The sequence below is a fragment of the Cervus elaphus genome, chromosome 8, assembly GCF_910594005.1.
Source record: "Cervus elaphus chromosome 8, mCerEla1.1, whole genome shotgun sequence".
NCBI lineage: Eukaryota > Metazoa > Chordata > Mammalia > Artiodactyla > Cervidae > Cervus > Cervus elaphus.
Window position 1 is genome coordinate 29,614,442 of NC_057822.1, and position 18,105 is coordinate 29,632,546.

The 18,105-nt window shown below is 39.9% G+C and overlaps 1 long non-coding RNA gene across 1 annotated transcript in view; it reads right to left on the bottom strand.

Moving 5' to 3' along the window:
* Window positions 1-949: 949 nt before the first annotated feature.
* LOC122698934 overlaps window positions 950-18,105 on the bottom strand; it is an 88,905-nt gene continuing 71,749 nt past the window's right edge. Inside the window, exons 2-3 of the long non-coding RNA XR_006342457.1 lie at window positions 3,862-3,934; window positions 950-1,061 (exon numbers count right to left, since the gene is read on the bottom strand). This is a non-coding gene — a long non-coding RNA (uncharacterized LOC122698934). The remainder of the gene's footprint in view (window positions 1,062-3,861; window positions 3,935-18,105) is intronic.

The following is an 18,105-nucleotide window of genomic DNA, read 5'->3' on the forward strand; positions in this document are numbered from 1 at the left end:
TGAGCATGCCAATGCTGAAATGCCCCCTCAAAGTCATCGTATCTAGGGGTCAGGTGGACCTCTGACTATGCATTCCAGAGAATGCAGAGTAAATCCCGTTCTGCCATGTTCCTAGACAGGGGAAGACCCATGCATTTCCCATCACTTCCTCCAGCTCCTCTACATTCACCACGAAGCTGACAAAGTCCTAATTAGAGGTTAGAAGCTGTAAGCATTCTACTGGTAAAGACATCACAGTCTAGCTGGTGAGGTAGAACCAGCGCAATGCTACTTTATATTGCTTTTTAAATATTTATTTATTTGGCTGTGTCAGGTCTCAGCTGTGGCATGGGAGTTTTTAGTTGCAGCATGTGAACTATTTACTTTTGACATGTGGGATCTAGTTCCCTGGCCAGGGATCAAAGCCTGGCCCCCAGCATTGGGAGCATGGAGTCTTGGCCACTGGACCACCAGGGAAGTCCCTTATGTTGTTGTTGTTGTTGTTGTTTAAGTGGCAAGTAGCAAGTTCATCATTGTCTTGACTTAGAAATCTAAAATGATGATTGTGATCGAAAAGGTTTCTTTTCCTTAAGATGCTATACAGATTAAAAGATTTTGATGAGAAGCAGAAAGAGGCAGATAGGTTATCCACTGCCTTCTTGCTATCTTCCATATGCATAAATGAAATTCTCTCTCTCTTTCCTTCTACTACCTGTATTACTGTATTGAAAGAACTGATTTTCACCAAATTCAAGATGCACATTTGGGATAGCCTAATAAAATACTTGGTGGTAGTATTAGTTGCTCAGTCATGTCTGACTCTTTGTGATCCCATGGACTGTAGCCCACCAAGCTCCTCTGTCCTTGGAATTCTCCAGGCAAGAATACTGGAGTGGATAACCATTCCCTTCTCCAGGAGATCTTCCTGACCCAGGGATCAAACCTGGGTCTCCCACATTGCAGGCAGATTACATTCTGAGCCACCAGGGAAGCCCCAAGCTATAGCCAGGAGTGAAAAATTTGCTTTGGGAGGTCCTGCATGGACTGGAAGATATCAGGAAGTCCTCAGAGCTTGTCCAGGGCTGCAAATAATCAATAGAGGGATTAAGAAGGTACAAACAGAAAAAAAAAAACAACAAAAAACAGTGTTTTCAAATGTGAGTCCCCAAACAAAAAGACACAGCACAAATGTTGATTTAACCATTAGAACGATTGCTCACAGCCCTGGGAGGTATGCACGTGCATGTGTATGCTTGTAATATTTACTGTCCAACATGTGCTAAGCATTATATGAAGTGTTACCTGAATTATACTTACCAAACACCAAAGATAGCTATTTTATTATCAGGCTTATTTTATAGATTAGGGAGGGGAGGTGGGGGAGGTGGGGGGGGGGGGGGGGGGGAAGACGTATAGAGAAGGTGATAAGTGTATGAACCTGAAGCAAGCTCCTTAAGTGGAAAGTTAAAATTTGAAATTCTGGCTATTTTAGGTCACTCTTTGCACTCAGAAAACCAACAGAATGACCCCTGTATGCAACTCCTCTGTAAGCCTGTTGAACACTGCTCAGATGAGAGTGCTAACCAGTCCCTGTATACGTGCGGTCTGTGTTAACAGCACAGGGTGGCTTATGTTCTCTTATCTGCGCTGTCTACTCAGCCAGGAACACTGGCAGGCACTGGAGCAGAAACCTTGCCTATCAGCTGTCATCTGACCTGTAAGGAGAAACATTCCAAATACAAGGTAGAAGCAATTTTAGCAGGATGTAAAGAGGAACTTTCCTCCCCAGAGCTTTGAGTGACATCAGAATGGATAAGCAAGCGAATCATATCATCTACTTTCCAGGGGAAGTTTAAAAATAGCAGCAGCCTCTTACTGTTGGAATGGTGGTAACAGTATATCTGGGCCACCTCTGAATATGATGCCAAATCAACCATTGCAATGCATCAATGCAGGAAGCAAAGACATTTTATGTCAGTGTTGTACAAAGTAAAAGCAATTTGGCAATTGTCAGCATGACTGGTAAATCTTGCCAGCAGGTAACTTGTACGCCAATCTGAATCCCAGGGCTCTAATTGTTCAGGTTCATTGTCAAGTACGATTAAACCAAATGTAATACTGCTGAGTTGTTATTCCACGTTGCCCTAGGCACTGGAAAGAACCTGGTGCCGTTGTACTCATTCATTCATTCATTAGGCAGCTGCTACTTTCCAGACGTGATGCTCTGTGCTGGAGTCATGAGATGAGTAAGATGTGTTCCTCTTCGTCATCATCAAGAAGCTCATAGCCCAAGAGTCTGATTTCTCATCCTAGCTGTAATATGAATAACTTCATGCTCTGTTCAAATGACTTGACCTCCTTTTGGGTCTGACTTCTAATCCATGAGGACAGTAGACTGAAACTCTTGCCTGGGATGGGCACCAGCTTAAGCAGCTATGGGCTGTTGATGTCATTTATTCAACTAATATTTCTTTGTGTCTTCCATGTACCAGACACTGTGTTTTGTAGAGGTAGCAGGACAAAGATGCCATCCCTTCCTTTGAAAAGTGGGAGGGAAGAACATTGACTGGAAAATAAAATACCATGAGGTACAATGTGCAGGACTTAACATGAGGCAGAAAGGGGGCGAGGTCAGGGAATAGGCTTCCTGGAGAAAAGCTTGGTGGGGTCCTAGGGATCAAGGAGGAGTTAGTCAACAGATTAAAGGAATAGGAGAAGGAATTTCAGGCACAGGGAGGATCAGGAAATAAGAGGGATGGTAGTTGTTTTAGAGAACTACAATCAGTTTAACATGGATGGAGGGTAAGGGGGAGAGGGGCAGAGGGGAGGTAGGCTGAGGTAGAAAGACAGAGAGAGGAGGAGAGAAGAAAGGAGGAAAGAGGAGGAGAAGGGAGATGAAGCAAGGAGAAAGAGAATATAGGAATATGGAAAGAGTTGAGAGGCAAAACAGAAGGAACAAGCAAGGACTGGATTATCAAGAACTTTGTCCCCCATGCTTGGGAGCTTAGACTTAAACTTCAGGCAATCAGAAGTCATGGAGCATCTTAAGCAGCAGAATTCTGAGGTTAGATGGGAGTTTTACAGTATAAAATATGAAATACATATTGGAAGGGAGTCAGAAAGAGCAGTCCAGAGGTTGAAGGTCTATTTGGGGACTTAATGAAAGAATTTCCTTTCCTCCTCTCTGTCTCTCTTCTCCTTTTGCCTTCTCTGACCTCCCCTCCCCATGCCCTCTCTTACTTTTGATGTTGGGGAGGCCATGGGTGCTTCACAGGCAAGAAGGAAGGCAGTGTGGGTATTCCACAGCTCTGAATCCAACAGACGTGGTTTTGTGACTGTATAAGGAGTTGGTGACATCCATTCCTGCTCAAATTCCTCACTGTCAAGACCAAGCTCCAGCCCATAAGAAGGCAGGGACTGTAGAAGTGACTCATCATGGGTGGCACAGATGATACCAGCTTCTAAGAATCTAAACTATGTGGCTTAACTGAGCACCCTTGCCTATTGAGTTGTTTCTCTTCTTTCCTTGTGTGGTTTTGGCCCAGAAAAAGGTTCCAGGTTTGGTCATATCTAACCTTAAGCCCTGTAAAACAGTTGTGCAGGGTCCTCAGAGGCCCTAGCAGTCCTGTGACTAAGCATAAAGGCTTGAGCTAAAAACATAGTCAAGGTATTTTCAATACAAGTAGAATGAAGTGGTAAGTGAACACTGGAGGCTTAACTTGAACAAATAAGGGATCCCATTGTATAATCTCACTCCCACATAAGTAAGAAAAGTTAGTACCAAATGATATATTTTTTTTAAAGTACAGGTGGTGAATATCAGGAGGACTGAAATTCAGCACGAAGTGATGGTTAAGAGTGAAGGACTTGGAGTCAGAATACCTGGGCTGGAAGTTCAGTTTCACTGCACAGCTGAGGCAAGTCAGGTCACTTCTTCATGACTCAGATTCTTCATCTGTGAAATGGAATAATCATAGAACCAACTTCATTAGGTTGCTGTGAGAATTAAAAGAGTTAATATTTGTATAGTACTTCAAACCAGCTCCTGGCATATAACGGGTGTTACAAAAGTGTCTGTTAAATAAAAGTAAAGAAAGTCACCACTCTCTTAATAAATAAGTTGTGCAGGAATTTCTGGAGAGGAGGATCAGGGGTTCAGTGATGTCTTTTATTTTCTGGAGATTTGAAAATAGAGAACAACTTGTGTCCAGAGAGCATAGTAGTGTTGACCCAACAGATAGAGTTTGACAATATCTGTCTATTATGTCTTTGTAATAAAGAATCTGAACTAAAAAATCAAAGAAAGGAGGACATTTAACTTTTAAGTTTCAGGTTGAAAGTAAATCAGTTTAGCGAACACAGAATGAAATTTTTAAAAGCAAGCTTGAGGGGGGAAAATGTCAGAAACCTAGGGTTGGGTAGTTAAGAGAAGAAAAAGTGGAATAAAAATAACTCTATAATCCCATGCAGACCCACAACTTCATTCAGACAGAGGGTAAGTCTGCCCCTGCATCCACTTTTCAGAAGATAAGGCTCTCTCTTAAGCTTGACCCTGCCTAATCAGTGTCTCTCTGGCTTAGGATCTACATGCTGGCTGCAGGAAGAGTCCACGCTGTCCTCCTGGCTCCACTCTGTGGTTCTCCCTATGCAAGACTGGGTCCCCTGGCTGAGTTCCCTGAGATCTGGTAGCAGGCCTGGACCAGCAGGAAACATCAGCTCTTGGTTTGGGTTTGTAGGCTACTGGGATAGTGTGTCTTTCCCAGGCTGTCCTTTTCGCTTTCTCTGAGCATTTTCTCTTTGCTTCAGGATTCTCAGATCTCTCTTTATATCACTGCTTTTTGGAATCCAGTCTCTGGTCTTTTCTTGAGAACCCAGAGAGATAGTTCCAAGTTTTCAGTAATCACTTCTCTTTACCACAGTGTACTTGTTACTGAACAGACTGTTTCAAGGGTCTTTGATATCACTACCCAAAACCATTTGCATGATGAGTAGAGATAGATGGCCATCAAAGGAGACGGTGGAGGAGAGAAAAAAAATCAGAGGCTGAAAATCAACCCAACCCCATACACAGCTGATGGTCCTACTGCTCATACACAAATGCATACAAACACTCATATACTCTTTTCCCTCATTTTCTGGGCATGGAAACTTAAACAAGGTTCATGCCACTATCATTAGCTTTGTTTTATGCATCTATAAAGTGAGGAGAAAATAGTTTATGATCTAAATACAGTTTCTTAGATGAATGCAATGATAGATAAATTACTAATCAATACATGAATAGCATTTTATATTTTATGACTGCTGATCATGTCTGGGAACAGTTAAAAAGCCCATCACAAAGAGGAGGATATAAGACAGGTAATTTAATCAAGGGCTATACAAAGACAGGGAGTTTTGGGGCTTGACATACCAAGTTTTCTATCCAGTCCACAGAAAAAGGCGCTGGCATTGTTTATCTCAACTACTTGGTTCATGGTTGAGGTACAGTATGTGATGATGGCAACTAAATGCCAAGATTCTGACCCCAGCCCTAAATAATACTGTTGGCTTAAAGAGACATTAGGCAGATATTTTGTTTTGCTTTTGTGTTTATCTGTCTCTGAATTAAACACATACATATATGCAGACACATACTATTTCTCAATACAGATGATACTCTGGGGGTTTCAGAGAGAGGTCTGTGTACTATAAAAGGAGGTCGCAGCACAAGTAAATAACCTAGTTTAAAATCTCAGTTGGAAAAAGCAAAATTCTAGACGAACCACTAGATAAAATTCCAAATGAAGTCCCACAATTTGTGGGCTGTATATCAAATAGAAGAATTTATAGTAATAATCATTATATACCAAAACAAGTAACTGAAAGAGGTGGAGGAGTCATTAAAATATTTTAAATTATTTTCAAATAGGTTTTTAAATTTTTTTAATTATTTTTAAATAGGTTAGATAGGCCTTTTTTTCTTTCCTTATATAAACTCTCGAAGTCTTTTAAACTTTGATATTCCTATGCTTCTGTGAACATCAAAACTGAAAATAGAGCTATAGTTGTTATAAATGGGACTGATAATTGGATAAGATGCCAGTTTATTTTGATAAGTGAGAATAAAGTATGTAACACCTTAGTATAATACCTACTACATAGATGCATTCAGTAAATATCAGTCTTTAATAATCGTGATGGTGGGGATAAAACCATACTCTTATATCCCTGTGCAGGATTTCTTTATGCAGTGCAAACGAGAGCAGGTGCTAAGAGTCAAGAATGTGTTTTAAATGAGTTCCTGAAAACCATTCCCTTAGCTAATCCCATTTTCCTGAACCTTGACTAAAGGTCTTGAGAAAAATTGGGAGCAAAAATTTTTCCTACAGCAGGGTTAGTCATCATCAGTCTATAAAATTAAACTATTGACTTAATGCAGTGATAAGCATCAGATATTTATGGCCAGTCTCTGAGTTGAGTTACTAGATTTTTTTCCCAGAACATAATTTTGGTCATTCAATAAGGGAGCACAAAAACAAAAAAAAAAGAAAAAGAAAAAGCAGAAGGGTTAGGAAGAGGGAAATCTAACTTGAAATGTTCATCTGTTAAGACAAAAAAAGTCATTATTCTTAAAAACTGTCTGGAGGCAGAGATAGAGATATGTTAGGGGAAAGAAAGGAATTGAAGATTTAGATTAAAAAAAAATATTTGTTTAAAGGATTAGGTGAGAGACTCTGGAAAGGCAGAAAGAAACAAAACAAAACAAAACAAAACAAGTTCAGGACTTGCTAGAAAAACAGGTTAACCCCTAGGGGTTAACCATCATCTCAATAGCTGTTCAACTCAGCCTATAAGCCACCAGTTTTCTACTTCTACTGTCAGTCCCCAAATCCCTCCAACCTGTTTCTTAGCAAGCCCTAAACTAGTTGTGTGTGTGTGTGTATGTGTTTGCCTTTCCAGTGTCTCTCACCTAAAATGCTTTATACAAATATTTAAATCAAATTTACTTTCTTTTAACAATTGGAATTATTCAACAGAATTAAAACAATTGTTTTAACAATTGGAAGGATGCACATCAAATTCTGGATTTCTGGTTTCTTTTGAAAAACCAGAAGATGAGGTAGAGCATGGTCTGCTCTTCAGAAAAGCAAATTTCAGCATGCCCTCCTCAGCTCACTGTGGCCTGAATTCTACTTCTTTCTGAATTACATGTAGCTGGCTTCATTTTTTTCCATGGTCTGCCTGTCCCCTGTACGTACTGGAGTTTGCAGTCTTCAATTAAAATGCACTGTTTTGAAAAATATCTGATAAAGGACTTTAATCCAAAATATTCAAAGAACTGTTAAAATCTTAACAATGATAAAATGAGCAACCAGATTAAAAAGGGGCAAAACCTGAACTAACAACTAACCAAAGGAGATATGTAGATGGAAAATAAGCATATAAAAAGGTTTTCAACAGAGTATGTCATTAGGGAATAACAAATTTTGAAAAAGAGAGAGATGCCACTGCACATTCATCAGAATGGCCAAAATCCTGAACCCAGACAACGCCAAATGCTGGTGAAGATGTGAAGTAACAGGAACTCTCATTTATTGCTGGTAAAAACACAAAATGGTATAGCAAATTTTGAAGACAGTTTGGCAGATTCTTACAAAACTAAATATATTCTTACTACACAATCCAGCAACCATGCTTCTTGGTGTTTACCCAAAGAAGATAAAAACTTATATCCACACAAAAATTTGCACATGGATGATTATAGAAGACATTTATGATTTCCCAAACTGGTCAGAGCCAGGATGTCCTTCAGCAGGTCAATGGGTAAATTGTGGAACATTCAGATGATGGAATATTATTCAGTGGTAAAAACAAATGTGCTATCAAGCCATGAAAAGACGTGGAGGAACCATAAATACATGTTACTAAGTGAAAGAAGTCAATCTGAAAACAATACATACTTTCTTTTGCATGTTAAGCGTCAAGCGTTAGTCACTCAGTCGTGTCTGACTCTTTGCGACCCCATGGACTGCAGTCCACAAGACTCCTCTGTCCATGGGATTCTCCAGGCAAGGATACTGGAGTGGGTTGCCATTTCCTTCTCCAGGGGATTTTCCCAACCCAGGGATCGAACCCGGGTCTCCTGCACTGCAGGCAGATTCTTTGCTGACTAGGCTACAAGGGAAACATAATTTCAACCGTATGACCCGATGGAAAAAACAGAACTATGGAGACAGTGGTTGCCAGTGGGTAAGAGAGTAGAGAGGGATGAAGAAGTAGAGCAGAGAGGATTTTTAGAGCAGTGAAGCCATTCTGCGCGATACTGTAATGGTGGATGCAAAACTTATAGAACACATAACACTAACATGTAACATAAACTATGGGTTTGGTTGATAATGATGTGTCAGTATAGGGGTCATTGACTGTAATAAACCCTCCACTCTGGTGAGGGATGTTGATGGGAGGGGAAAGGTGTAGGGAACACGTGGGGACTCTCTGTAAGTTCCACTCAATTTTGCTGTAAGCCTAAAGCTGCTCTAAATACTAAAGTTGATTTTTAAAAATGAATAAATGAAATAAAAACTTTGCTGTGTATAATCGTGGGCTGGCAAAAGGGGATAAGGCAAGTGGTTGCATCCTTGCCCTCAAGGCATTTGTAATGGACTTGCAAAGATCAGACAAAATGCCCATAAATGGATAGTATATAAAAATATGTGATCAAAAAAGATAGTTTCACTGAAATTATTTTCTATATTAGCTCCCTTGAAGCAGAAATATCAACACTGAGCATATGGTAGGTCCTCAGTTGAAGTTTCCCAAAGTGAACACAAGTTCTGTGGTTAAGTATTAACTCTTTGGAACTGACTTTACTCTTTTAATGTAGGAGTCCAATTGCTGGGCTTAGAATCCCAGTTCTGCCAGGAACAACTCTGAGTTACCTTAAGCCTGTTACTTTAGTTTCTCCATCTGCAATGGGAATATTAATAATAATTCCTTATAAATGGACAGTGAGGATATCCTGGAAAGATGCTGGTAAAGCCCTTAGCACAGTGCCTGGCATCTCGTAGCATCCCCCAAACAGGGTTCTGTGGTTATCATAGATTGTAGAAGCTTCTTCTGTGTGTTCATCCTTAGGGTACGAGAGTAATCTGGTACAGTGTGGGCAACACTCACCTACAGGCACAACTTGTTTCACTGTGCTTCACTTTATTGTGCTTCCCAGATAATTGTATTTTTTATGAGTTAAAGTTTTGTGGCAGCCCTGTATTGAACAAATCTTATGGTGACATATTTCCATGGCATTTGGTCACTTCAGGTCTCCATGTCACCATTTGGTAATTCTCTCAATATTTCAAATTTTCATTATTATTTATTTGTTATGGTGAACTGTGATCAGTGACCTTTGGTATTACTATTATAATTGCTTTGGGGTTTCACAAACTGCACCCGTATAAAACAGTGAACTTGGTGAATGTTGTGTGTGTCCTGACTGCTCCAACTGGCTGATCCCCCCATCTTTCACCCTCTCATCAGACCTCTATTCCCTGAGACACAACATATTGAAATTAGGCCAGTGAATAACTTTGAAATGGCCTCTAAGTGTTCAAGTGAAAGGAAGAGTCTCACCTTGCTCACTTTAAATCAAAAGCCAGAAATGACTAAGTTGAGATAAGACAAAAACTAGGCCTTGTGTGCCAGTAAGCCAAGTTGTGAATGCAGCAGAAAAATTATTGAAGGAAATTAAAAGCAATACTCCAGTGAACACACAAACGGTTAGAAAGTGAACCAGCCTTCTTGCTGATGTGGAGAAAGTTTTAGTTACCTGGATATAAGATCAGAGCAGCCACAATATTCTCTTAAGCCAAAGCCTGATCTAGAGCAAGGTCCTAACTCTCTTCCATTCTAGGAAGATTGAGAGTAGTGAGGAGGCTGTAGAAGAAAGGTTTGAAGCTAGCAGCTGTTGGTTCATGGGCTTTAAGAAACCATCTTCATAACACAAAAGTGCAAGGTGAAGCAGCAACTGCTGGTGTAGAAGCTATAGCAACTTATCCAGAAGAGCTAGCTTAAGCTAGTTAATGAAGGTGGCTACACTGAAAAACAAATTTTCAATGTAGGGGAAACAACCTTCCATTGAAAATAGATGCCATCTACAGCTTTCATAACTAGAGAGGGAAAGTCAATGCCTGGCTCAAAAGTTTCAAAAGACAGGCTGACTTTCTTGTTAGGGGCTAAAGCAGCTGGTAACTTGAAGTTGAAAAGTACTCTTTTACCATTCTGAAAATCCTTGGGCCCTTCAGAATTAGGCTATCTCTACTCAGCCTGTACTCTGCAAGTGGAACAACAAAGCCTGGATGATAGCACATCTGTTTACAACATGGTTTACTGAATATACTAAGTCCACTGCTCAGAAAAAAAAAAAAAAAAAAGATTTCTTTTAGAATATTACTGTTCACGAACAATGCACCTAGTCACCCAAGAGCTTTGATGGAGATAGACAATGGGATTCATGCTGTTTTCATGCCTACTCACGTAACATTCATTCTGTAGCTCATATATCAAGCAGTAATTTTGACCTTCAAGTCTTTTTATTGACATATTTTATAAGGTTATAGCTCTTATATATAGTGGTTCCCCTAATGTATCTGGGCAGAGTAAATTGAAATCTTCTAGATAGGGCTTCCCTGGTAGTTCTGGGCTTCCCTGGTGGCTCAGCTGGTGAAGAATCCACCTGAAATGCAGGAGACCTGGGTTCAATCCCTGGGTTGGGAAGATCCCCTGGAGAAGGGAATGGCTACCCACTCTGGTATTCTGGCCTGGAGAATTCCGTGGATTGTATAGTCCATAGGGTCGCAAAGAGTCAGACACGACTGAGTGACTTTCACCTCATTTCAGATAGGATTCACTATCCTAGATGCTACTAAGGACATTCATAATTTGTGGGAAGAGGTTAAAACATCAATATCAGCAAGAGTTTGGATGTTGATAGCAACCCTTCATGAACAGCTTTGAGGGTTTCAAAATATCAGTTACTGCCAATGGAGTGGAAATAGCAAAAGAACTAAAATTTGAAGTGGGGCTTGAAAGATGTGATTGAATTGCTTCAATCTCATGATAAAATCTTAATGGCTGAGGAGCTGCTTCTTATGGATGAGCAAAGAAAGTGGTTTCTTGAGAGAGAATTTACTCCTGGTAAGATACTGTGATGTTTATTTAAATGACAGCAAAGGATTTCAAATGTCACATAAACTTAGTTGACAAAGCAACAGAAGGGTTTGAGAAGAGTGACTTCAATTTTAAAAGAAGCTCTACTGTGGGCAAAATGCTATCAAACAGCATTGTCTGCTATAGAGAGAACTTTCATGAAAGGAAGAGTCAGTGGACGTGGCAAATTTTATTGTCTTACTTTAAGTAATTGCCACAGCTATCCCAACCTTCAGCAAGCACCACTCTGATCAGTTAGCAGCTATCGACATCCAGGCAAGACTCACCACGAACAAAAAGATTGTGACTCATTGAAGGCTCAGAAGATGGTTAGCATGTTTTAGCATAAGGTATTTTTAATTAAAGGTACCCATAACTTGTTTTTAGACATAATGCTACTGCATACTTAATAGACTACAGTATAGTTTAAATATAACTTTTATATGATCTGGGAAACTGTAAAAATTCATGCGACTCACTTCACTGCAGTATTTGCTTTATTGCAGTGGTCTGGAACTGAATCAGCAATATCTCTGAGGTAAGCCTGTATATTATTTTTCTGATTATAAAAGTGTCATATCGCAGTGTTACCAAAGTGTGGCCCTTAGGCAAGCAGCAGCAACATCACTTGACAGAAATGTTGATCCTCAGGCCCTATTTCTGCACCTACTGAATCAGAATATCTAGGGGTGGCGCTAAGAATCAGTGTTTTAATGGATTATTCAGGTGATTTTGATGCATATAGGAATTTGACGAGCATTGATAGAATGGGGTTCATTCTTGTGAACACACACACACACACATAATTAGCATAACCCCAATTCAACTCTAAGTGTTGGACAATAAAAAGTAAAATAAATAGGTTAGCTTAAATGGCTCTCTAAACACAAAGGAAAACAAATTTGCTCAAGTTTTGGCTTTTGAAAATCCATGGGCCCAGATTCTGGAGATTTAAGAATGATTTAAGGAGTCTATCAACTGATAGATAGATATACAATATGTAGTATATTCACACAATGGAATATTATTCAACTATAAAAAGAAATAAAGTTCTGATACATAGCATAACAGAGATGAAACCTAAAGACATGCTAAGTAAAAGAAGCCATTCACAAAAGACCACATATTGTGTGATTCTATTTATATAAAATGTCCAGAATAAGTCAATTTATAGAGATAGAAAATGGATTAGTGGTAGCCTAAGGCTGGGATGTGGTTAGGGAAATTGAAGGGTGACTGCTAATGATTATAGGGCTTCTTTTTGAGATGAAAATATTGTAAAATTGATTGTTATGGTTATTCCATGACACTGGGAATATACTAAAAGCCATTGAATTGTACACTTTAAATGGTGAGTTGTATAGTGTGTGACCTGTGTCTTAATAAAGATATTACCATAAAGAGTGATTTAAAGAGATTCAAGGCTAATTCTAACTAAATTCAGCTTTTGCCTGAACTTTGTCCTTAGAACTTAACTCCCTGCCGTCTGCCCAGTAACACATAATTCCACCATATAAACGCATTGTAAAAGAGTTAAAAATTCGTAAAACACCTTAAAAATTCTCCACTACATCAACTGTTACAGCTTTTTAATATATTGGATCATAAATTACTAAAGCTGATGTGTGTGTGTGCTCAATCATGTTCAACTCCTTGCGACACTATGGACTGTAGCCTGCCAGGCTCCTCTGTCCATGGAATTTTCCAGGCAAGAGAATACTGGAGTGGATTGCCATTTCCTCTTCTAGGGGGTCTTCCTGATGCAGAGATCAAACCCGTGTCTCTTGCAACTCTTGCATTGGTAGGTGTATTCTTTACCACTCTGCCACCTTGGAAGCCCTACTATAGCTGAAAGAAGCCTCAAAAATGATCAAAACTAGTTGTTTTCAAAATGTTTTTAAGACAAGGAACTCTTGTTCGATGAAATTCTTACAAAAGCCTGAATGAAAGGCAAATAAAAATGGAGCTGTTCTGGTGAAACAGACGGGGCAGTCTTAGTACCCTCCTCTTTCAGCAGCCTCTGAGGAAAGGTCCCAGGTGCAAAGTTTGAAAGCAATAGATTTAGACCACCCTTCTTCTCTATCCAGATAAGGACACCAGAGATCTGGAGTGGGGCATGACCCAAGGGCATCCAAGGAAGCTTCTGGTTCTAATTCTCAGCCAGTTTTGCATCCCACACATAAGACTGTTGTCTCTGCCACGTGGCAACAGCTTCACAACTATGTCTTATTTTTGTACACACAGCTGGCATCAGGTGGCTTTTGCATTTATGTTGAAGACCAGAAAGTTGGTTCATTCAATTTCACCAAACCACTGGTTGATTCAGTAAAGGAATATGAGGGAGGGTGTTGAAAAATCTTCCTGACCCTTTGTTTTGACATGGGCATTGGGTAGACTAAACAATCAGTTGACCACCTGAATGATTGCTTCTCTGCCATTTAAGACATACTCTCAAAGTATGGGTTCAACTGACAGGGCTGTGGTGAGTATCAAATGAAAGAGTGAGCATAAGAGGGCACTTTATAAATATACAGATTCTGTATTTGTGGCAATGAGATGGGGGAAAATTGGGTCAACATAAAGGCAAGAATTAAATTCTGACCTTCTGATTACTGGTCCAGGTGTTTATCCCACCACACCACCCATATCAACAAAGATTTAATCTTGACTGGGGTGGTGCTAGTGGTAAAAAAGTGAAAGTGAAGTCACTCAGTCATGTCCAACTCTTTGTGACCCCATGGACTGTAGCCTATCAGGCTCCTCCATCCATGGGATTTTCCAGGCAAGATTACCAGAGTGGGTTGCCATTTCCTTCTCCAAGTGGTAAAGAATCCACTTGCAAATACAGAAGACATAAGAGATGTGGGTTTTATCCCCAGGTTGGGAAGATCCCCTGGAGGAGGGCATGGCAAACTCACTCCAGTATTCTTGCCTGGAGACTCCCATGGACAGAGAAGCCTGTCTGGCTACAGTCCATGGGGTCATAAAGAGTCAGACATGACTGAAGTGGCAGCACACATTGGGTCAACACACCATGGTTGCTTTCCAAATTATGGCAGCTGACACAGTAGGAAATTGTAGAGGAGAGGCAGCATACTCATTTCTTTTCTCTCTCTCTAACCCTGATCAATCACCAAGAATTTCCCTCCTGTTTTCAAAAAATAAAGAACTCTGGGTAGACTCATTTTTCTTTAAACACAGAGACCCCACAGCGGCATGCCACAAGCTAGAGCTCAGTAATCTCTTGTAAGATTTTTCAACCTTCTTTTCATATGCTTAAAATGTAGGTGACATAGACTGGTTTATTATCAACGGGTGGATGGATGTGATCAAGAAAAAGAAGGCGAAATAATGAAATATTGATTTAAAGATTAGATTGAATAGTTTCTTCTCTGTCAGCCATTGTAAATTAAGGGGAAATATGGTCTACAGATGCTCTTCTGTCTTCAAGATGGTTTTTGTGAAAATGTATCTTTCAGAACAACACTGTACAATAACATTTCCTATGGTGATGAAAGTGTTCTATATCTGTGCTTTAGTCACTAGCCACGTGTGGCTATTGAACACTTGAAATATGGCTAGTGTGACTGAAGAATTACATTTTAAAATTTTACTTAAATTTAATTAATTTACATTTATAAGGCCACATATGGCTATTGACTACATTGTTGGACAGTATGGTTCTAGAACAAGGCACTTATATATCTAAGCTTAGAACTATAAATGCTTAACATTTACTTATCCCATATTGTTAAACAGGAAAGAAGTAATAAAAAGCAGGTTATCAAAAATTGTTTGATCCTATATTTATGCTATGTTGAAATGTGCCACTTGGAAAAAAAGCTATGACCAACCTAGACCATATATTAAAAAGCAGAAACACTACTTTGCCAACAAAGGTCAGTCCAGTCAAAATTATGATTTTCCCAGTAGTCATGTATGAATGTGAGAGTTGGACTATAAAGAAAAGTGAGCACCAAAGAGTCAATGCTTTTGAACTATGGTGTTGGAGAAGACTCTTGAAAGTCCCTTGGACTGCAAGGAGATCCAACCAGTCCATCCTAAAGGAAATCAGTCCTGAATATTCATTGGAAGAACTGATGCTGAAGCTGAAACTCCAATACTTTGGTCACCTGATGCGAAGAACTGACTCATTGGAAAAGACTCTGATGCTGGGGAAGATTGAAGGTGAAAGGAGAAGGGGATGACAGAGGATGAGATGGCTTGATGGCATCACTGACTCAATGGACATGAGTTTGAGCAAGCTCCGGGAGTTGGTGATGGACAGGGAAGCCTGGCGTGCTGCAGTCCATGGGGTCACAAAGAGTCGGACATGACTAAGTGACTGAACTGAGCTGAAAATGTGTCTGTGGATAGAAATAATAGACTCACAATATTAGTAATATGTGTCTCTGGGAATGGAATTATAGTTGTTATTATTTTTGCTTTTCTTTATTTTTTCTTTTCTCTAAAATAGGCAATTTGCTATAAAGATTTTTATGTGTTTGTCTCTACGTCTCTAGAAAGGTCATAAACTCCACCTTTATCCCAAAGCACAATGTTTGCATAAAGTAAATATGTATGGTCTTTAATCAAAACACTGTCATGTGATTGAGTTTTTCCCCCACAGACAGAAATGTACACAAACCTGTACAGCAGTAAGAAGACAGAGAGACACAGCAGTCTGACGATGTCACATGTAGACACAGAGAAAAGCGGAAGCAGAGAACCCATACCCCTTCAGGTGCTGGGGAGGGGGACCCTGGAGAGCCACCACGACCCCAAGGGCTCGGGTACCCAAGCACAGCCCATGATTTCAAGAAAACCTCTTAACTCAGAGGTGAGTCATGGCTCTGGTGGAGTGGATCTTGAATCTGGGACTGAGCCAATGGGAAGGCCAGGCTTAGCACACCCTCTAATAACAGACATAGACCCAAGTGGAGGCCAAAACAAATGCATTGCATCATCTTGAGTTATTATCCTCTATCAAAACCTCTGTCCCTTAGGGATAAAAACAATTGGGTGGGGGTGGAGAAAGGAGGAAGAGAGAGGAAGCAGGCAGTAAAAATGTTCTGCTGCAGACAGATCATTCCTTCGGGATCAAAAAGTCAATGACTGTCAATGTTGAAAGGGACCTAGAAGGATCATTGCATACATCTCCTGCCTCTATTGCTGGAATCCACTTTACCCTAGGTAGGTACAAAGCTATTTTGTGTTTCAGGACCTACAGAAATAGTGATAGGGATGGGAAATGGTTTCTTGGATTTAATCTAAGTATCCCCAAGTGATAGTTTATGATACATGCTATTGCTTTGCTAGGGACCCATAATTCTATTCTGTGTTTATGTAAGTTCACCCTCACTCACTTTGCTACACACAGTGAATATCTATTCACTTTAGATATGTATTACTAAGGTGCCACTCCAGATATTATTTTTTTCAATTTTTCAAGTGAAGAAACCAGGATAAAGGGAAAAGGGGAGAAATTCAAGCTATTGGTGGCATAAATTATACCATAGGTGACTCTTCAATAATTATGTCTTGATAATGGAGTAAAAAACAGAACCTTTCTTTACTCCTGGATTCTTTACAAATGTATAACCAAAGTCTTTACATGACAACAAAAGAAGATTGGAATGACTTTCCTGTGCTTCAACATTTCCCTTTCTCATAGCTGACCCCAAATTGTAGAGTGTACTGGGATATTTCCTCACTAGAGCTGGGGAACGTTCTCTTGGATTTATAGTGTTCTCCTATGTTTGGCCATTTTATCTTCTGGTTAAACCAAGAAATCTTCATAAGAAGAAAAAATCCACAAAATTTTTTATTTCACACCCCCCACCATTTGAAATCTGGTGGATTTAATTTCAAGATCTAAAATCTCACTAATGCAGAGAAAAGAGACAAAGGTGAAACTGAGTCAGGATGAACTGGTCAACATCTAAGAACAAAGAATGGGGTCACTGACACACTCATCCTCTCAGGACTCCACCTGCTACTTTTATAAAATCTCATTGCTCGGACCAGGGAAGTATCCTGTTCTGTCTCTACTGTAATAACTCCAACTGGTCATTCTTAGGAAGCAAAGAAGGTTGAGGTTCTGGGGCTGCAGTTAGGCTGGGGAAAGTGCATTTATATTGGAGAAAGGCACAACTCAGTGCTAAGAAAAGGTGGGTAGAGGGAGAGAAGAGGCAACCTGTACTCTAAGGTGACACTAGAGACATGCGAATCAGGCTAGAGTCGATGTTCTATATTGGATTATAGCATCAGGAAAGGAGACCCTGGGATTCTAGTCTGAAGAATTTTGTAACAGAAGTAACAAACAATCATTGGACACTTTGGCGGAAAGGAATATTATGGCAAAAATTGTGTTTGAGGAATGTTAATGTGTTGGGAATGTTCAAGTTTAATTTTGCAGGAGAAAGAGATTGCAGGCAGAGACTTCATTAGGAAAATATTGCAAGAATCCTGACCTGGGGCAGTGAGAATTGGAAGAGGTGACTGACAATGGGGATAATAATAAAAGTAATAGTATAGCTCACATTTACTGAGGGCTTACTATGTGCTAACTATTGTGCAAAGGGTTTTACTTACATTATCACATTTTGTCGCAACACTGTGAAGTAGGTATTACTGTTGTTCTTATTTTCAAGTGTGGAAACTGAGGCTTTTAGCTGCTAAGTAGAAGCACATATAGGAGATGCATTTCAGAGATGAATCCAAAGGATTTGGTGAGCAGGCAGTGTTAAGGAAAGAAACAATATTTTAAGAGCCTCAGTCCCTGGGGGCATATCTCTTGGTGTCAGCAACAGGAAAAGAGAAGCTTTGCCGGAGGTGTAGGTTTTGTTAGAGGGGGAAAACCAGGAATCTTTCTGCCCCATGTGAACGTCCTATATTCTTTACAGTTCCAAACCCTTTAGTTCTAAGTTCCCAGGACACTTT